The sequence below is a fragment of the Triticum aestivum genome, chromosome 4A, assembly GCF_018294505.1.
Source record: "Triticum aestivum cultivar Chinese Spring chromosome 4A, IWGSC CS RefSeq v2.1, whole genome shotgun sequence".
Taxonomy (NCBI): Eukaryota; Viridiplantae; Streptophyta; class Magnoliopsida; order Poales; family Poaceae; genus Triticum; species Triticum aestivum.
In genome coordinates this window covers 12,638,506-12,661,166 of record NC_057803.1, presented here as the reverse complement: position 1 = coordinate 12,661,166, position 22,661 = coordinate 12,638,506, and the positions used below count along the sequence as shown (strand labels likewise).

Here is a 22,661-nt window from a genome sequence, read left to right as displayed (position 1 = left end):
TGGGAAAAGAATATCATTCGACTGAGATGTGTTTGTCGTAGAAGCTCGGGTCCTAGTTTTGGCGGCCAGGGTTACCTGATATCAACAAAAATCCAGTTCCACTGGAAGCTCAAAATAATAATTCGATAAAAAGAGCTTGTGACTGCCTGGGTGAAGACGATTCGACGACACATTTCTGTGTCATGATCTGCGGCAGTGGAGATTAGGCCCTGAACCCTATCTAGCCACTACCCAAAGAAAGTCAAAAGGGGGGTCGGCATGAGCGTTGATATTCAACACCGAGCTCGCTCCCCCCTCGAAAGGATCCATCAGTCAGCGCAGGCTCTGTAGCGATTCCATCCCCTATAACCATCTCTCAATGTAGGGGGCTGGAGCTCCTTAGTGAACCCTATCTAGCCACTACCCAAAGAAAGTCAAAAGGGGGCTCGGCATGAGCGTTGATATTCAACACCGAGCTCGCTCCCCCCCCCCCTCGAAAGGATCCATCAGTCGTCGCAAGCTCTGTAGCAATTCCATCCCCTATAACCATCTCTCAATGTAGGGGGCCGGAGCTCCTTAGTGCGGGTACAATAATTCCATACATGCACACTCATGGGCGTGTAAGATGACCTTATAGCAATAGTCGTCATATCTTCCCCTAATAATAAAGCACGGGTTGAGTCTGTCGGCTTCATCATCGCGCCCTTTTTGCAGAAAAGCCCCTACTGTTTTCTGGTAATTAACCCGCGGTACTAATTTAAGTGGTCAATGGTGAAAAAACGTTTCGTTCGTGGGATAACGCATGGGCTCTCGTCCCCCCGTGCAGTGCCCCCCGAACTCTAAATCGGGAGGGGAGCTCCCGATCCAGAGCCCCTCGCCGCCCCACTGCCTTCGCGCTCGGCCTCGCCACCGGCCGCCGCGCCGCCGTCGACCATAGCCAGACCTCCACGCCTCGTGCCCCCTCTTATGGTTGTCCCTCTTCTCCGTTTCCTTCCCCTTTGTTTCTCTCCCTCACACAAGGATTGCCTCTCCCCTTATTCTACAGGAGCAGCCATGGCCACCAATGACCGCCGCCTCGCCCGGATCCAGTCGGAATCGACCTCCTGCGGTTGTATCCGCCCTATCCCGACCTCGCCGACCTTCCTCCCGCTCTTCGTCGCGATCCATCGCCGGTCTCGAAGACCAGCGCCTCCGTCCGAATTTTAGTAAGTTTTGTATGTCCGTCCCACAATCCCATTATCTAGCAGCAACCGCCGCTGCCGCCAGCAGCAGTAGGCGCGGCTGGAGATCCCCTCGTGGGCCAGCGCCGGCCAAAGAAGCCCATGCGCGATGACGATTAGCACGAGGGCGTCGCCAACTCGGACACCCTGCTCGCCTTCCCTCAGGACAACGAGCACGACAAGGCGGCAGCGGAGGACGAGGCCAAGGACAGCGTGCAGGACAAGGTGAGCCGCTATTCAGTTGCCATTTTAGTAGGATGGATGGCCGACCGAACCGGTGATATGTCGAGCTTTTATTGAGATTTTGTGATTGGAAGCTTACTCTGTTTTGGCCTACAATGTAGGGACGGGGAAGACCAGCTTAATGCACCGTCTGGTGTGTCATATGCAAGCATCGGCGAATATGAGGGGTTATGTGCTCAACCTTGACCCTGCGGTGATGACACTGCCATTTGGAGCCAACATTGATATCTGCGATACTGTGCGTTACAAGGAGGTGATGAAAGAGTACGGACTTAGTCCCAATGATGGCATTCTTACCTCACTCAACCTGTTCTCGACCAAGTTTGATGAGGTACGCATCTTATATGCATCTCGAATGTTTAGAATGGTAATGTGCACTATTTACGTACTCTGCTAGGCTATAAAATTCAAGGTAGTACAAACGTACAACCACTCAGTAAACTGGGTTGTTTCATTTTTGCGGGTAACTGATTCATGTAATTCCATCATTCAATGTAAGATGTTGCAGAAATTGTGCTTAATTTATAGTGTGATGCAGAGTTTGTAAAAATTATCTGATTCTGCTATGAATAGTGACAACTTATTTTTGCGGAATTGTATATTTATGCTACATTTATGGTATGTGAGACATCTTTTTCCCCCTCTATCATGTGCCATTCAGCTAATAGATGTCCAATATTCATCCTTGAAGGTTATATCTATTATTAAAACTAGTAAGCATGCACGTGCAACGCACGTCTCAAACAAAACATGTTCACATGATATAATACTAAAATGATTTTTACAAAAAATTCAGATCGCTACAAAATGTTATCATATCACTCAAATTGTATTTTCAAAAAGTGCGACATATTTGTGATCCAACACACATATCATAAACATGTCTTCGCATAAAATTCACTGTCACATAATAATTGTATTATAATTGCTACAAGAATATATTCTCCAATCCGCAACTAAGCATGTTTTGAAGGTCCATCTTTTGAAGCAATGAAGGTCCATCTATAGATGCGATCAATGATGCTTCGTTCAATGTATGGGATATTATTTTTAGCTTCATTCTCTTCGTACTTTAAAATATGCACCAAAAATTGCTTCCTCAGTTGAAAACCATCCTACATTGGCATTATACAACATTGTTATAACAAGTTGTATGTGCAATGTGTATACAAATAAGCATGGTGTAAATAGTCACCTGGGGTATGGGAAAATATAGATTTCCATCGCGCAATGAGTGCCTGTAATTAAAAAAACCAGACAAGGCACTGCATATATGAAATAAACACATAATGTGCGTTGAATGAATCAATTAATATTGTAATGCGTTTAAAAGATTCATACCAGCGTGAGTTTGTTGGAGCATCAGGAACTATGCATTCCCATTTAGAGATATCATCCTTGAATGCAGGGTTTGCAACTTTAAGCGCAAGGTTTAGATTGTCAGCCACAGTTTTAAGTACATTCTTTCCAAAAGTAGGTATTGGTATCGGATCAAAAATTGAGACAACTTTTCTATTTTGATCCAAGACAAACAATAGAAATAACCCAAACATATACCAAGGCAATAAAATCTGCAATGATGAAATAGTTTAGAAACACATAGAATATTAATTAAGACCAAGTAAAGCACTGTGACAAATGAAAAAATCTTACCATATCACATTGAGAGATATGATAATCATTACTGTCAGGCCAGCTATGAAACAACCGTTTCAATGTAGCAATTTCCATATGTTCACGATGGCTTGAGTCTCGTGCATAGTGGAACATGGACTAAAGTAAGAATGAGAAAATATTAGTGCAATGAGAAAAAAATGTAGTACGTAATTATAGTAACTTACACAAAAGTTCAGATCCATATAGTGAGATGGAATGTCTCTGAGAAGCTGGACTTCGTGGCGCGCTAGTATTCGCACAACCACATTAAAGCAATGAATATCCATGTATTCATCATTGCTTAATATGTTTTTAATTTGTCTCAAATTTAAGCTAATAGGGTACGGAGCAGAGCTTTTCACCCATTCGCTCCTGTAAAATCAAAATTCTATAAATTATAATGACATCAAAGTAATTTGTTGGAATATAAAATGAACTAAAAAATATGGCTTACTCTAGTAGAGCGACATCATCAACCATACTGATGAACAAACAAAGTTCATCTATTAAATCATCGTTTGTTGGGTTGACAGACGGTGAAAGAATAAATGACCGCGGGATGAGCTCAACTTCTGTTGATGTATTTGATGTTTTGAAATTCTTAGGGGGTCTATCCAGAATCATACATTCTGTGGGATCTGTGTTGTTTTTGTCCTCTTCCATGTCTCGATTTCTTATATTATCATCATTCAATTCTGAGTCCACCAAAATGACAGCTAGTTTTGTTCTAAAATCTGTCATATGTTCCTATTAAAATAGTAATAAAAGTTAAATAGTGATACAACATAGAATAAATGTAATGATACACAGTAAAAAAATACCTGTGTAGGAATGTCAGACAATATAACTCCTGTGAAGTACTCCATAAAATTTACCATCCACAGACCACAAGATGACTTGCATGATTACAAATATAAAACTTAAATAAACTCAATCATTTTTTATCAAATTTATAGATATTTGTATAAAAGAACTTTTAGAATCATCAAATGATCATGACTGAAACAAGCCGTGATGAAAACAAAATTTTCACAAACTTAGTGAACCGGATATGCCCTATGAAATATAATGTTTATTTAGAAGGTGTAATACAGTACGGTATATTTTTGTAGTATATTTTTATTTGGACAACGCCGCACTCAGTGAAACTCCCACCGCCCCCTCATTTCTCCTTTCCTCCCCATTCTTCCCTCGTTCGTGGCCAAGAGATCCCCATCCACAGCCGGCGGCCCGGCGATCTGCTCTGCGCCACCCCTCACTCCTACTAGCGACGTCGGGGCCATCCGTCGCGTGCGCTCTCTGGTGGCCGCTCCCCCCACCCCCCTCCCCTCGTCACCAGCGCTGGCGGACGGGTAGGCCCTGCTCTGCCCCGCCCCGCCCCTCCCTCCTCCTGGCGACGCCGGGGCGCTCGAGGTCGGCATGGTCGCTGGCGACGCCTTGGCCCTCTGTTGTCCTAATGCGATGTAGCTGCCAGGAGCCTATCCAACCTCTCCCGTGCATCACGAATTTCCCTCCCCCTGCTTGGGACGCTATCAAGGTCTGGTTCCAAGTCTTCTTCTCCCTTGGATCCGGATGCTCTACTCTCCGATCCCATCTAATTTTCCATGTTTGATTCAGTCAGGAGCAGGAGCAGTTGCTGCTCGCGACCTCCATCTTGATTAAGATGACAATGAAGACCTCCGCGTGTTGTGCTGCTGCTCGGGGGATGACCCTCCCTACGCTTCTCCTCGCTCGTCCAGGTCCAGGTTAGTCTCTCTGACCCCACCGCCTGCTCCTCCCCGTCAAATTGGTGCATAGCCTCACTGTGTGCAATGTTCGTCCCCTAGGGTTAGCTGCTCGGGGGCCATGGCGTGTTCCGAGCAGGCGCTGCCTTCGGCGCCGCTGTTGATGATGTGTCCCTTAATAATTCAGATATCTTGAAGGAGAACAAGGAGGTGCCTAAAGGGGATGAGAGCAAAAAGTTTCAATCGAAAGAGGTATACCCATCTGTCTGCAGTTTGATCTTAAGACACTCCTCCCTTGGCCATGCTGTGATGTTTACATCTTTCCACTTATCCAATTTTAGTTCCATTTGAAGCGATGCATATTGGAACATATTTTTCAGTCCTTCCAGCTATTACATGAATAAATGACCAAGTATTAGCATCAGAATCAAAGAATGATAGAAATTGTCTTATCAAAAGATGGTGCAGTGGGACTAATAACTAACCATAGCGGTAAGGTCTTGGCAGGGCATTCCTGGGCCTAGCGAGTCGAGCACCTGGATACGTTTCACCCGGGTATTTATAACTGCTAGGTACCAATGAAAGTGTTCAATGTTTACTGGAATGAATATCTGAAAAAGGGATTTGTTAGTTTAGGTCTCATCTATACAAACATCCGTCCTCGATTGAATTCATCATAGTAATATGTACGGAACTGAGACTCACCATATCATGTTCTAAATAAGTTGTAGCTCTCTTTAATACCCATCTTGGTACGTCATCCCGTATAGAGCTAAATTCCTTTATCATTTTAGAGATGCATGCATTCTCTAAGAACACACTTCCAACTGACCTCATCTATAGATGCTCTTTAGCACTTATGCAATGTATGTATGCGTCTATGATCTACAATATCAAGTGCACACCTTGGTTATAAGAGATATACGAACTTATGTTAAAATCGTCTTGTCATAAAACTACATATACTTACTTCGTCGCCAACAAATTCTCCGCCGGTTAAAAGACATAGTAACTATTTTTTTAGATATGAGTCATTGATGCTCACTAAATTTCTTTTATCACTTGGTTCAGACATGATATTTTCAATGACGGACCAATCATCGCCGGTGCAGGCGTAATCTATCATGATGTAAGCAAGAAGAATTATTAATAATGAAGAAAATTAGTGTAGCAAAAGTAGGGTATAGAAGGATTTGTTCATGCCTTCTGGAGCCACCACGTAGTCTTGTGCCTTCTTAGGTTTGTTATGCATTCGGATAGGGATAGGCTTCCCTGTTTGTGCCCCTTTCATGCCGGATGTGTGTGCTAATTCTTCGTCCTCTGATGCCTCTGTCACTTCGGAGACTTTGGAATCAGTGGACTGCATGCTATGCTTTTTCTCCACTTCTTCTTTGTCAGCTATTCCATTTGATTCTGGCATCGTCTCCCCTATAGTTTTTGCCCCTTCTGCGCCGAATGATTGTGCTAATTCCTCATCCTGAGCTGGCTGCATTTGTTCACTTGTTTCATTGAAGGTTAATTCCTAAGAGCAACATTACAAGATATAATATAATTAGAATTAGAACTATATGGGACATAGTTGAAAAAATATATATGCCTATGTCACCTCGGATTCAGTGAACCGTGAGCTCTTCATTTTGTGCACTTCATCTTTGTCGGCTATTCCATTTGATTATGCCAGCTTGTCCCCTATATTTTCTCCCCCTTCGGTGTCGAATCTTTGTGCTAATTCATTGTCTTGAGTTGGCTGCATTTGTTCACTTGTTTCCTTGAAGGTTAATTCCTGAGAGGAACATTACAAAGAATAATTTGTATGGAGGATATAAAATAATTAGAATTAGAACTATTTGGGATACCCGAAAAGAAAGCATGCCTTTGTCACTTCACAATCAGTAGCTTGTGTGCTATTTTTTTTCTCTACTCCATCTTTGTTGTCTATTCCATTTGATTCTTCCTCGCTTACTAACTGAAACACACAATAATACAATATTATCCAGTAATTATAAAACAGAAAATATTATTAAGGTGAGTAAAGAATTGTAGGCATGATATTATTATACTAGAAATTACATATTGTTTTATCCCACTAGAATAAAAATAATAATGACATGTGAAAATAAAAATCGTCTTTGTCGACTTAGAGTATCACCTCATCAATCTCCATATTTTCTGTATCATCCTTGATGGTTTGGTCTTCTATCGCCTTTGTTGACTCGGTGTTCATATCCTCATCTTTGATTATCATGCCTTCAATCTGAATATTTTGTGTATGCTTGTCCTTGGCTCCCTTGTCGATGAGTTCCTGAAAACCCAAGCATATATAAATCGTATGCTGCTGGTGGTATGATATTCTGTTAAATACATATATATCACGCACCTACAGATTCTATGGATTTGCAGATGTTTTGATTACACAATAGCGTTGTTTACCAAACTGAAGTTGTGTCATATTCAGAGGGTTAGTATAGTCCTGATATGACTGGCACCTCACGGCCAGGCAAGTTAAATTCTGTTCTGGAATAGATATCCATCTGACATAATTTTGCCATTGTTTCATGTTCAATGGTTACTTGGGCTGAATTGGTGAATGAATTGATGGCAGAGCTCATGTGGTAAATAAGCACTCCTATTTGTGTGTGGAAACCACAGTTTCTGATCTGCTCTTACCATTAGACCCTATGTTTTGTACATCACAATTAGATGCAGATATCCGTACACGTTTACTTAACATAGTGCTACCAGAATATTGTTTTCACCTAAATTATAATGATCTATTTCTTTGTTCAATTATCCAGTCAACCTTTTGAGATTCACTTGCGTGACTAATCATCTGGATGTTGCAATAATAAGAATTTCCTAAGTCACACGGAGCATGTTGGTAATTTTGTAGGGTCACACAGATCATCTAGATGTTGCAATAATAAGAATTTCCTAAGTCACACGGAGCATGTTGGTAATTTGGTAGGGTCACACAGATCATGTTGTTTTACTTAGTTGGATCCCCTTGTTGTTTTGCAGATGCGAAATCATGAATAGGATGAAATTGCAGAGAGATACCATTACCATGATTATTGTAGATTGATCCGTACAGGCCACCGAGGATTGTGGCGCAGACATGGAGGACGATGGTAGGTCACCACTGGCAGATGTGTGCGGCAAGGTGGAGGCCTTCGCGGCGGAGGAGACCTTCGCGGTGGAGGAGTGTGAGGATGTGGCAGCGAGCTCGCAAAGTAGGATTCAGGGGAGGTTGAAGGGAAACCCTACGGTGCAAAACCCTTTGCTTATTTGGGCTCCTGATCGAGAGGTCGTTAGGTCTAGGCAATATACAAGGTGGAAGTCACGGGAAGGACTTCCATAGCGTGAGGAGGAAAGGGAATCATGATCGCTATGCCAGGCCCCACACTTCCCTTTGATTTATCTCTAGCCCCACGCTTTCCTTTGATTTATCTCAGGCCCCACATTGTTTTTCCTTTTATTTATACCCAAGCACATTAAATTAATTGAGTTATTTTCGTAATACATTTTATACAGAAATATTGAGTTAAGCTAATTGGAACGTTTCTTCGATTTTGTGTCTTCTTTCCTTTACCATTTTGTACAGATAAAACTTAAACCTTTTCGTAAAGAAATATAATTCGTGTTTCCTTTCTCTTGCCAGTTTATTGTACCATCAGTGGCCGTGCTGGATAGGAGGGGCCAGCTAAGTGCTTTTAGTTATGAGTTTGCTAACCCGGCGGAATCTAATATTCCAGAGATTGAAGGATGTAAAATTGCAAATGTTGTACTACAGCTGAAAACTCTTGGCATTGATGTGTAACCATCAAGATGAGTTTAGTAATTTTGTTTTCTCATTATCCCTGGTCATAAGTACAAGGAAAATTTGCATTGAGAAGATAGACGCTAGTAAATCCAGCCATCATAAAGTTACAATATTTCAGGTGTGCTAGTGTGCTTTTTATTTACAAATAAATAAATCACACAAATAAATGACATAGACATGCAGAGTCGAAGGTCACATCGGCATCCTTCTTCTTTTATGATTATTATATAGTGCTATCTGATAAAAACCTGGAAGTAAAGAAAAGATAAGTGCTAGTAAATCTAGCCATCATAAAGTTACAATATTTCAAGTGTGCTGGTGTGCTTTTTGTTTACAAATAAATAAATCACACAAATAAACGACACAGATATGCAGAGTAGAAGGTCACATCGACATCCTTCTTTTTTCATGATTATTATAGAGTGCGATCTGATAAAAACCTGGAAGTAAAAAAAACAAAGATAAGTGCTAGTAAATCCAGCCATCATAAAGTTACAATACTTCAGGTGTGCTGTTGTGATTTTTATTTACAAATAACTAAATCACACAAATAAACAATACAGATATGCAGAGTCAAAAGTCAAATCGACATCCTTCTTCTTTCATGATTATTATATAGTGTGATCTGATGAAAACCTGGAAGTAAAGAAAAAAGATAAGTGCTAGGTCCAGAATTAGTTATAGAAAAGTAAAAGGTGCGAAGAAAATACGAACGATCGCACGTACCTCACCCCTCTAAAACATCTGTGTACATAATGTTTTTGGTGCTTCTCCTAGATTTATCAACCTCTCTGTTAGGCTTGGCTAAAATTCACGTTGTCTGTCTTGAGACACCTCTTGACAATGCAACATATACCTGGCCATGTGAGAATACAGGCTCTGGAAGGTAAATACCAACGTTTGGGATGGTTTGACGCTGTGCCTTGTTAATGGTCATCGCAAAACTCAGGCAGATGGGGAACTATTTTCTCTTAAGCTTGAAGGGAAGTGAGGTGTCCTCCGAGGGTGACATAGGGATCCTAGGTATGAACACCCTCTTTCCGGCATGCTGACCACCAACAATCTCCGCATCGATTGCATTATCCTGGAAAGCTCTGATCGTAAGTCGTATTCCATTACATAGCCCATTATGAGGGTCGAGGTTCCGCAGCAAAATGACCGGGCAGTTCATTTTTACTCTCAACACATGCGGGGGCAACCCATTTGGTGTGAGCGAGTTCAGCAAATCAATCGTGTAATTATTTTGGAAGTCATCCTCGATACAGTCAAAGCTTTGGTACACCTTTTCTTCGTCTGGAAACCTGGAGATCATCTTGTCATTTAGGTCATCCACATGCTCGTTTTTGGTCGAGAGGATTGCACGTGTGCTCATATACTCTCTCGACATAGCATTGGTGTGCAGGGATGGGAAGACATCTTTGATGAGCTTGTTAACAGGTTCTTCGTCCTCGATATAAGAAATCACAATGTCTTCAGGGAGACACACATAGTCGTCGCCAATTGTTTCTTCCATTCCATTGCCTATCCTAAGGAGGTATTCAGAGAACCAAGGGTCCGCTTGTGCTCGCATATTACGCGTGAGGCGTATCTTGCGGATGTTCTCCCACAAATAGGATCTCAAAAGTGTAGCATCCGTGATCTGTGCTCTTGTCCCCCAGGTCACAACGGGGAGGACCTGCCTAAAATCCCCACCAAAGACGACAACCTTTCCACCAAACGGTAGAGGACATTCCATTATATCCTGCAGCGATCTGTCAAGCGTCTCAACTGCTTAATGCTTTGTCATAGCAACTTCATCCCAAATTATCAAGGATGCCTGTTTAAGCAACTCTGTCGTACCACTCTGCTTTGTGAAACTACACATGTTGCTGTCAGTGAGCTTGATTGGAATTTTGAACCTGGAGTGTGCAGTCCGGCCTCCGGGCATTATCGACGCTGTAATACCTGACGTAGCAGTTGCGATCGCTATTAGGCCCATCAAACGGACCCTCGCAAGCAATGCCTTGTACAAGTATGTCTTCCCAGTGCCTCCAGGACCATCAACAAAGAATATCTGGCTTTTTTGGTTCGTCACATGATCCATTATGTCATTGAAACCAGCCAGTTGCTCATTGTTCAGGTAGTTGAATAGATCTAGATGTTCTTGATCTGCTTTAACTTGCCTCTCCTCTTTTACCTCCCTATACTCGGCGTCTGAAGAACCATCTGTGTCAACCAAATCCGGAAGCCCATACATTTTAATATCCTTTCCCATGGATTGCATCAGATCCCTGATATCCCTAAGGACCATCTGCTCAAGTGCTGCCTCATTCGATTGAGTACAGCGGTAATCTTCAGACATCGATGCTAGGTGTTTGTCCCACAACTGACGGATTTATGTTGCCTCACAGAATACCATTATAGTTGCAAACAACCGTCTAAGAGCAGAAGGCATCTGAAATGTTGCTGCCTCTGTCATGCAATCATCAAGTGTCCTGTTATGCTCAATGAGTCCTAAGTGCTTGTAACGCCCTCGATGCGGCTATAACTCCCACGTGTCGAGGCACGACTTAGAGGCATAACCGCATTGAAAGCAATGTCGCAAGTTAGGCAATCATTACAACATCCCATGTAATATATAATAAAAGGGGGAGATAACATAGTTGGCTTACACTCGCCACGTCACATCAGAGTACATAAATAACATCCATCAAACAAGCACTCATGGCCCGACTACGGCGCCAAAATGGAAAAGACCCCCAACATGCGACAAGGTCCTGAATCGATAACCCCAACTAGGCACCACTACTGATCATCCGGAAAAGATACGTAGTAACGCTGAGAGTCCTCGTCGAACTCCCATTGAAGCTCGTAATCGCCAACTGGAGCAGAAACACCTGAACCTGCATCTGGAGTTGTAGTATCTGTGAGTCACAGGGACTCAGCAATCTCACACCCACGCGATCAAGACTATTTAAGCTCATAGGAATGGATAAGGCAAAAAATATGTGGAGCTGCAGCAAGCGACTAGCATATGTGGTGGCTAACTTATACGCAATAGAGAGCGAGAAGAGAAGGCGAAGCACGAGCGAGAAGCTAAAGGAACATCCTGCGCAAGCATAACTCCAACACCGTGTCCACTTCCCGGACTCCGCCGAGAAGGGGCCATCACGGTAACACACACGGTTGAATCATTTTAATTAAGTTTAGTTCAAGTCATCTACAACCGGACATTAACAAATTCCCATCTGCCCATGACCGCGGGCACGGCTTTCGAAAGATCAATCCCTGCAGGGGAGTCCCAACTTAGCCCATGACAAGCTCTCACGGTCAACGAAGGAATAGACCTCCACCCAAGACACACCGATCAGACTCGGTATCTCGGTACAACAAGATGATTCGACAGGTTAAAACAAGTCCAGCAACACCGCCCGAATGTGCCGACAAATCCCGATAGGAGCTGCACATATCTCTTTCTCAGGGCACACTCAGATGAGACTAGCTACGAGTAAAACCAACCCTCAAGTTTCCCCGAGGTGGCCCCGCAGGCAGCTCAGTTCGGACCAACACTCAGAGGGAGCACTGGCCCAAGGGGGGCTAAAATACGATGACCCTCGGGCTCCGGAAACCCAAGGGAAAAGAGGCTAGGTAGCAAAAGGTAAAACCAATGTTGGGCATTGCTGGAAAAGCTTTAATCAAGGCGAACTATCAAGGGGTTCCCATTATAGCCCAACCGTGTAAGGGACGCAACAATCCGGGAACATAACACCGATATGACGGAAACTAGGGCGGCAAGAGTGGAACAAAACACTAGGCGAGAGGCCGAGCCTTCCACCCTTTACCAAGTATATAGATGCATTAAGATAACATAGCAATATAATGATATCCCTACAAGTAAATAAATGTTCCAACAAGGAACGGCTCCAATCTTCACCTGCAACTAACAACGCTATAAGAAGGGCTGAGCAAAGCGGTAACATAGCCAATCAACGGTTTGCTAGGACAAAGGGGGGGTTAGAGGTTCAACATGGCAATTGGGAGGCTGACAAGCAAATGGTAGGCATCGTAGCATTGGCAAAGCAAAAGAGCGAGCAAACTAGCATAGCAAAGATAGTAGTGATTTCGAGGGTATGATCATCTTGCCTGCACAGTTGTCAGAGTTGACTGGATCCTCACAAGCAAACTCAACGGGCTCCTCGGTAGCGAACTCGTCTCCCGGCTCTACCCAACAAGACAAACAAGCAACAAGGATACAATCAACCACGGGCAAGTCCAAGCAATATGATGAAATGACGATATGCTATGCGGGATGCGATGCGGGATGCAAAATGCAAGATATGACAGGAAAAGCATGAACCTGGCCTCAACTTGGAAAACCAAGTGTGCCACTGGATAGAGGGGATGAAATCGCTTGAAAACGATATAAAGATCATTGGAATCGGAGCTACGGTTTGGAAATGGCGAGCGTTTTAAGATATGACACCGGTCTGCGATTTACAGCAAGTAGGCATCTAAATGCAACGAAATGAACATGCTACAGCCACCAAACATGAAAACAAAATACATGGAAGTGATGTACACAAGATGGTTGACAAAACACTAGCACTGAGCCATAGGCAAATTCATCCATTAAGAGGTTCAAACAAGCATGGCTAAAATGCAAATGCAAAACAGATTTCAGACTTAGTGAAATTAACACTAGTCTGAAATTTCAGATCACGAAGCTCTCTTCGGAGCAGCAAAACAACATGATAGAGAACCTGAACATGACAAGTAAGAACATGGCATGGAGCTACTCAACAAGCTTAATAAAACACCCAAAGTGACCTGGGGCCAAAAGGGTTCACAAAATACTCTACCGAGCTCACGAACATCGCTCGAACACAATCAGTTTTCAGACTTAGTGAAAACTGAGACATGCTGAAATTTAACTCACGAAGGCATGTAAACGAGCTCGATGCACTCACTACGGTGCAAGTCATGGCAAGGAAAGCATATAACCAGCAAGAAGGCACAAAGTGCTAGCTACACATGGCAAGAACGAAGGCATAGCATGCATGGAACACTAACGGTAGCATCGGCGAAATCGCAAACAAGTTGACGATCTGCCCAGATTAACAACGAAGCAAAAGTTGAGCTCGATTGAGTCAACCTAGAGCACTCCACAAATGCCAACAAAGACATGGATGGATAGATCATAACATAAATATCAAAACTCCCTTACTGATCATCCTCAAAAGAGGCACGGATCATTAGGAAACAAGCTGGACATATAGCATCATGAACTAAAATATCCCAGACTTAGCGAAAATCACTAAGTCCCTAAATCTGCAATCTCAGGTACCCTACTTCGCAAGCTTGCACAAGACAACACACACATCCTAAAAATGCATGGGTGACACCTCTGGAAAGAAGACAAAATGCTTCACAATACATCCCAAAGGGGCACAGGCATATCATGCACGGATTAAATATAGCAAAAATGACAAAAGTGCATGATGAACTAACGGATCTGCAATTTAACTCACGAAGCCTCCTTCTAGCAGCATTTTGGGTATCAAGATGACCTCAAATGCAAATGATGCAATGGAATGAAATGATGTACATGTCGAGACGAACATTTTGATATATCATACGCCCAAAACGGAGCTACGGTTGCAAAGTTACGGGACCTCGAACTGAGCAACATGGATCAAAAAATTTTAGGACTTAGCAAAAAAAAATCGGGGTTAGGGTTTACTGTTCACGCGACCGGATCCAGATCGGGATCACGGCGCGGAAGCCGAGGCGGCGCCGGCGGCGGAGCTCGAGCTCGCCGGAGCCGGTGGAGGAGGGGGAGGCCGGCGAGACGGCGGCGAGGTGGTCCGGCGAGGTGGACCGCGGGCGAGGGCGCGGCCCCGGAGGCGCGGGCGCGCGGCGAGGAGCGGACGGGCGGCGGGGTCCGGCACGGCGGCGGCCAGTGCGGTGGCGGCGACGGCGTCCCGCGGCGGCGCCGGTCGCCGGAGGCGCGGAAGGCGGCGGCGCTCGGGGAAGGAGGAGGCGCGGGGGCGCGGGCTCGCGGGGGCCCCTCCTGGGCCTCCCGGGCCGGGACGGCGGCGGCGATGCGGTCCCGCGGGGACACGTGGCGGCGGCGGGTTGGATGGCGGCGGCGGGCGGACAATGTCCGGCCGGGGGCGGACACGTCCGTCGGCGCGGATCTGGCGGGGATGTTTTTTTTTTAGGGTTTCGGGGAGAGGGAGAGATCCGAAAACGGAGGGGTGTATATATAGGCATAGAGGGAGCTAGGAGAGTCCAAATGAGGTGCGGTTTTCGCCCACACGATCGTGATCGAACGCTCTAGGACATGGAGCAGAGTTTGGTGGGTTTTGGGCCAAATTTGGGGGGTGTTGGGCTGCAACACACACGAGGCCTCTTCGGTCCCTCGGTTAACCGTTGGAGTATCAAACGAAGTCCAAATGACCCGAAACTTGACAGGCGGTCTACCGGTAGTAAACCAAGGCCGCTTGGCAAGACTCGGTCCAATCCGGAAATGTTTAAACCCCACACAAGAAAGAAAGGTAGAAATGACCACCGGAGGAGAACGAAACGCCGGAATGCAAAACGGACCACGGGGAAAATGCTCGAATGCATGAGATGAACATGTATGCAAATGCAATGCACGTGATGACATGATAAGAGATGCACGAAAAAGAAAACAACACACGGAGACAAAGACCCAAACCCGAGAAATGAATATAACTTAGCGCCGGAGACGGCAAGAGTTGGATACAAATATGGAAAGTTACATCTGGGGCGTTACAGTGCTCACACGCCTCTCTGAAGGAATTGCATGGATTGCCATTCACTGTTTTTAAATCATCAAATGAAGTGGCACCTCGGACATGGCTGAGGAGCACCCGCAAGTAGTACCTCTCTCCTTCATCAGGGTGTGCATACACCAGTCTTCCAATCTGTGGTCTATTATTTTTTCTTGGTTGTCACTTCTTATTACTGGCAATCCACCTATAATGTTCTGGGATCTCTGTGTACAGCCATTTCCGTGCCTCTGGATACTTCTGGTTCATCTCAAAGTACTCGGTAAGCATGGATTTGGAAGAAGATGGCCGAGCAACAACATCTTCCAGATTTTCATAAGCCCTAAATGCAAATGTATGCATGTTTGGTAGATGAAGTTGGAGCTGCAACACAGATGGACTGACACCAAACATTTTAAAGCCAAATATCCTATAAATAGCTTCCAGAGGAGATATATAGTGTGCATCCCTATACTATCGGATTTCGTTGATGATTCCCCCATCATTGATAATATCTTGCTCGAATGCAAATGATGCCTTATCATGCCCTTTGTAGATGTATTTGAACAAGTACTTGACTGCCTTGATGCTCGAGCATGCTTTGACATTAATGTGACGGTTGTATGTCATTAGCAGGAAGGGGTTGTAAGGGACCACCCATCTGTTGTCCAAATCTGCTCCTCTGATCCTAACTCGAACCCCATCGTCCCTCCTTCTGTAGATCGAATATGAATCTTTCCCTTGTAATGTGGCATCACAGAAATCTCGTGGGTAATGAAACCGACATTGTCCATCTATCATGCAAGGGGAAATCTTCTTCGGCGCACCACATGGTCCGTGCAACATGTGTTTGACTACCAGATCATGGAGAACAGGATATTTCTTCTTGTCGGGTATCTCTGCAGATATCACCCGATCATAGTCATCTGGGGTCCTTAACTTGCTTTTGGCTTTCATGATTAAAAGTATATGCTCATGAGGGAGACCTCGTTTCTGAAACTCGGTGACATTACATAAGTCACAACTTCTTCGAAATGCTTACCCTTAATTAGTAGGTCCATCATACTTCGCTATTTAGCTTTGTATACTCTTGCCACAAGGTCTGGACGGTCTTGCGGCAGTTGTCCAGGCAACATTTCCTTAGTTATCTCCTCCCAGTAGGGATTGCATGTCATGGTGATAAAATAATCCGGTTTACCCCATCGTTGTACTATTGCCATCGCATCCAGAAACCTGCGCTGCATGTCACGGTCACCACCAGAAAATGTACGTCGAAGCACTATTCTCTTGCCAATCCTATCACCACGTGACTCGCCGGCATAGACGGTGTCAACAAGACCCTATAACGAATCAATATTTGACGCTAAGTAGTGTACAAGGTTGAAGCAAAGAGTGCATCATATATAATGTGATTTATTGGTATTAACAGAAGCATGTTACCTGGTATAGGTCAGCACATATAACCTTTTGATTTTCTGGCCATGAGTACCAGTCAAGCCTCATTGTCTCAATCTTGATGTACATGTCAACAGCCCACTGTTGGAAAAGGCGCCCCCTGAATAAGATGATGTTAAAAAGCTTTTTTCGGACCTGTAGCTTGAAGCAATAGTACTCCCTCGCGCTAACAAATTTCCTGGATTTTGTGGCATTAATCTCATTGTCTCCAAACTCCTCCAGGTTATCATCATTGTCATCTAAAAATTGATTAACAAAAAAAGTTGGTATGATAGATAGAATCATAAGAATATAAAAAACAGCAACTACGTGCAAAACCTGCAGGTAAATCAGTGCCCTGGTCTTCAAGCTGTGTGGTATGAGTATGACCAACTTGTTCTCCCATCATGTTGTTGTCTGAAATATGGACGACTGACTAAGTTTTAATTTGACCCAATATGTATATAAATCTGCTATGAACATCATACCTGAATGAAAAGCAGTAGGTTGGTTCCTTTGTGGTACAGAATCATGCATTGAACCTTGGGTTGTGGCATCGGGGAGCCCAATATATGGCATCCAACGATTCCAACCAATCTCCCCATGTGGGAAGAATAGTGGATATGACAAAGGGTCGTAGCAGCCATAGTATGCTCTCATATACACGGGACGATCTCCTTTGCCATACACGAAAACACTCCTATCAAAGGTATTTTGAGGGTCACTTCCTTCAACCCATATTGCTGCTACCTGCGAAGTAGTTGGCGCATTGTACCTTTGCTGATCAAGGTTGATATCTGTGTTCAGTGAGATCCTATATTCATCCAGATTCGGAACAGCACCAATGCTTCTAAAAGCCTGAGCATAAGGGTTATGTTGTAGTATTGTCGGAATCTTCTGTATGAGATCTAGCCTAAGATCTGGAGACCTCTTAACCCTGTGAATCAAGTTTTCATCCGTATCGTAAATATATAGTTGCAGATGCCGAGGGCCATATTCACCGGACATTAGATCATCAAGAGCGTGGTACAACTGGGCACACTCACGAAAAGTGTAGACGCCGGTTCCTGCGGCAGTACTGACTTGACGATCAAGAGTGACACCAAGAGTTGTGAATGAGAAGTGCGAGTTGAAATAACGTATATTCTCTCTGAAATATTTAGCATCATCATCCGATTGACTTGTAAACAACTGTTTCAACTCGTCAGAAACTTCTGGAGTAAACACACCCACTTTGCCCTTTCTGCAACAAAATGCAGGCCCCTCGTATTGAAACCGCAATGCTCCACAGTGGCAGCAGTCGCTAACCTTTCTAAGGACATGGTGCTTTTTGGGCAGATTCATGTATACCCTGTCATGAGTGTCATTAGTGCGAGTTCCATCACCATGATTCTGATCCACAAGGTAGGATTGAAAATCAACATCTGGAAAAGTGTAGACATTTGCATTAAATTAATTTGCAAAACAAACCATTTTGTTGTATTATATATTCTATTGGTACATCATGATAGAAACAATAGACCTGGTTGGGCGAACATCCTAGCTTCCTCATCAGGGTCATCATCTCCAAGGTTGTTGCCTGCCAAGCAGTCTAGCCGCCAACACATTCGATTATGCAAAAGGTGTTTCAAATAACACTTAGGACATGGAACAAAGGTAACCGGGGGAGAGGAGACTTAAAATGATATTATGTGTACCATCAATATTAATCGTGTGGGCATCAGGCTCTAGTATTCCATATGGATCTTCGCCGTGGTTGTCGCCTGATAACATTTTATATGGGAAAAATGAGTAAGAATCAGAGATGAATTGAAGTTAGTAAAAATATACCAATTAGATTCTGAGTGGCACGACTCGCATCAGGGATCGTTTCCATTCCTGGACTATTGTAAGTTGTTTGGATCAGTATAGGTTGTTTCCTTCCATAAGTAGACTTCGTTCCTGAATGAACAAAAGAGGGCCCAAATACAGAAGAAATAAACACTATTGAAATTATTGTAGCAACAATAGACCTGAATGAACAAAAGAGAACCCCCAACTCAGTGCAATCACTCAAAAGAGGGCCCATTTTGTTGTATTATAAATCAGTACTTTTACATCATGACATTATTGTAGCTGAATGAACTATTATATTTGTAGCCTAAATATTTCAATGAACTAACCTTTGTTTTGTAAAGACTCATCTGGGTCATGTAGGTTCATGATTGTACTGAGTTGGGGGTTCTCCTCCCCTGACAGTTGGGTGAATGGCAATCGTCGTGAATGTCGCTGCATCTGGTACGCATCATTTCTGTGCAACCAATTGGTCTCATTATCGTCATAGATATTCTCGTTGAGCTGCATTGAACTTGGCCTAGGCTCTTCTTCACATGTTATGGTTTGCAGTTGTGTGACTGCCGTTTGTCCGGTAGCTCGCACCTGTGAGACAATGTTACTGCCATCAGCGACGGCATCAATATGCTTATTGTGCTCACTGGATTTGGGTTGTCCCTCACATAGTTCATCTGTATTGTGTGCAGACTGCTCCCTTTTCCCCCGTATCTCAAAGCCCATTATGGTCTGAATAGACAAATAGTAGATCATTAAATGGTAATACCATTGGGCTATAAATCACCAAAGTCGACAATCATTACCTTGTGACACAGCCGACTCTGTGTGTGTTTTGTTTTCCAGTCCATTAATGTCTGATGCGCCATTTTTTTTTGTTTGTAGGCTTCACGTCGTCTCTTATTTATCCCATCCCTATTTTGTGCATACCGCTCTCTTTCCCTCTGCCTTTTTATCTCTTTACAGTCTGCAAGTCATGACACAGTTCAGCAGCTGAGCAAAATAAATAAGAAATTGAGTGATTGGGTTAAGTACCCAAGGAGTGGTTGTTGGTTATATCCTGGAATGGTGTGCATGCCCCGTTGGGAGTGGTAGGGGCCATACGAAGTTCTTGAACCCTGTGAATGGCAAATTGTTATAATACAATTATATTTGAAGTGGACACTGACTGAGGACTTTCAGATCTAAAAGTACTAATTTGTTCTGCAAGTTCTGACTAATTTTCTTATGAAATTCATCTTCAGTAGTTATAGGGATGAGTTTTCATAGGTGCCTCATTATTCGTCAGCAATTTACAGAGAGTCTAACAAATCTGGGATGTAACAATGGTTCTTAACTGCTTTCATGTGTTGGTTAAATTACAAACTGGTCGTCGCTGATGTGTTTTAGTATATATCGCAGGATGAAGACAAGAGGAAATGAGGGCGCACCTGCGTTGCAGAGGAGTTCGTGGACGGTGACGCCGTGGTATGAGCTCAACGACGATAAGGCAGGACAGCCTGGGCGGTGGCGTCTCAAAGCGTCACCAAGCCTGGACGGTGGCGGCATGTAAAAGCCTTAGGAAGTCCAGAAGAGCATAGACCTGTGATGGCAAATTACTCGTCGTCGCGTCCGTCACCGGGTGCCTCGCCGGCTGCGTAGGGCGTACTCCTCGCCGCGTCCGTCGTCGGGTGCCTCGCCGGCTGCGTAGGGCGTAGGTCAATCTGGATGCCTCGAGGGCCGGCTCAGATTTTTTTGTGTGTTCAGTTGAATAACCCAGCTGGAGATTACGTGATGTTTCCCTTGTAAGCATAAGCATTATTTTTAATAGTAGTAGATAGATAGTAGAGAAACAACCCAGCCGGAGATTACGTGATGTTTCCCTTGTAATCATAAGCATTATTTTTTCACCGAACATGGGAGGGCAGTTTTCGTCTGCCCCTTGTTGGCTATTTTAATAGTAGTAGAGAAGTGAGCAGACCAACTGGATTATGTGCTGATGGACACTGAGGGAGTCCTGGATTAGGGGGTCTCCGGACAGCCGGACTATCTCCATTGGCCGGACTGTTAGACTATGAAGATACAAGATTGAAGACTTAGTCTCGTGTCCGGATGGGACTCTACTTGGCGTGGAAGGCAAGCTAGGCAATACGTATATGGATATCTTCTCCTTTGTAACCGACCTTGTGTAACCCTAACCTTCTTCGGTGTCTATATAAACCGAAGGGTTTTAGTCCGTAGGACAAGAATCACAACATACAATCATACCGTAGGCTAGCTTCTAGGGTTTAGCCTCTTTAATCTCATGGTAGATCTACTCTTGTAACACCCATATCTTCAATATTAATCAAGCAGGACGTAGGGTTTTACCTCCATCAAGAGGGCCCGAACCTGGGTAAAACTTTGTGTCCCTTGCCTCCTGTTACCATCCGGCCTAGACGCACAGTTCGGGACCCCCTACCCGAAATCCGTCGTTTTTGACACCGACATTGGTGCTTTCATTGAGAGTTCCTTTGTGTCGTCCCCGTTAGGCTTGATAGCTCCTACTATCATCAATAGCGATGCGGTCCAGGGTGAGACTTTTCTCCCCGGACAGATCTTCGTATTCGGCGGCTTTGCACTGCGGGCTAATTCGCTTGGCCATCTGAAGCAGATTGAAAGCTACACCCCTGGCCATCAGGTCAGATTTGGAAGTTTGAATTACACGGCCAACATCCGTGGGGACTTGATCTTCGACAGATTCGAGCCACAGCCGGGCGCGCCGCACTGTCACGATGGGTATGACCTAGCTCTGCCATCGGACGGTACCCCTGAGAGAGCAGATGGCGGAGAGGAGGAGGATGACAATTACATGCCCCCCTCCGAAGACGAGGCAAGCCTCGGTGACGATGAATTCGTCGTACCAGAGGATCCCGTCGAACAAGAGCGCTTCAAGCGCAGGCTTATGGCCACGGCAAATAGCCTGAAGAAAAAGCAGCAGCAGCTTCAGCTGATCAAGACCTGCTAGCTGACAAATGGACTGAAGTCCTCGCGGCCGAGGAATATAAACTCGATCGTCCCTCCAAGAGTTACCCAAGGCGCAGGTTACTACCCCGACTGAAGGAAGAAGCGTATGATACGGCTGATCGGCCACCTCGTGGCCGCGATAGAGAGGCATTCCAGCCAAAAGCTCAGCCTCCACCCCAACGCTATCCAAATAAAAAGGCATGGGGAGATACGCCAGACCTGCCAAACATATTGGAGGACAAAGCAAAGCATTCAAGATCGATCTACGGATCACGAGGGCGCACCACTCTACGAGACGGTAAACGTCACGCCGGATACAGTAAAAGCAAATCCGGCCAGGCCGAACACAGCGGGCAGGACCCGTACGAGCTGCGTCGCGATATAGCCCAATACATAGGCGCCGCACACCCCTTATGCTTCACAGACGAAGTAATGGAACATCAATTCCCAGAAGGTTTCAAACCTGTAAATATTGAATCATACGACGGCACAACAGATCCCGTAGTATGGATTGAGGACTTCCTCCTCCACATCCACATGTCTCGCGGTGATGACTTACATGCCATCAAATACCTCCCACTAAAACTCAAAGGACCAGCGCGATATTGGCTTAATAGCTTGCCGGCGGACTCCATTAGCTGTTGGGAAGATCTGGAAGCCGCATTCCTCAACAACTTTCAGGGCACTTATGTGCGACCACCAGACGCCGATGACTTGGGCCACATAATTCAGCAGCCAGAAGAGTCGGTCAGGCAATTCTGGACTCGGTTCCTTACAAAGAAAAATCAAATCGTCGACTGTCCGGATGCGGAGGCCTTAGTGGCTTTCAAGCACAACATCCGAGATGAGTGGCTAGCCCGGCACCTTGGTCAGGAAAAGCCGAAATCTATGGCATCCCTCATGACGCTCATGACCCGCTTTTATGCGGGAGAAGACAGCTGGCTGGCTCGCAGTAACAACATATCAAAGAACCATGTTACCTCAGATACCAAGGACGGCA

The 22,661-nt window shown here is 44.6% G+C and overlaps 1 pseudogene; it reads left to right on the top strand.

Moving 5' to 3' along the window:
- The first annotated feature begins 1,032 nt into the window (after positions 1–1,032).
- LOC123083694 (GPN-loop GTPase QQT2-like) overlaps positions 1,033–22,661 on the top strand; it is a 38,004-nt pseudogene continuing 16,375 nt past the window's right edge.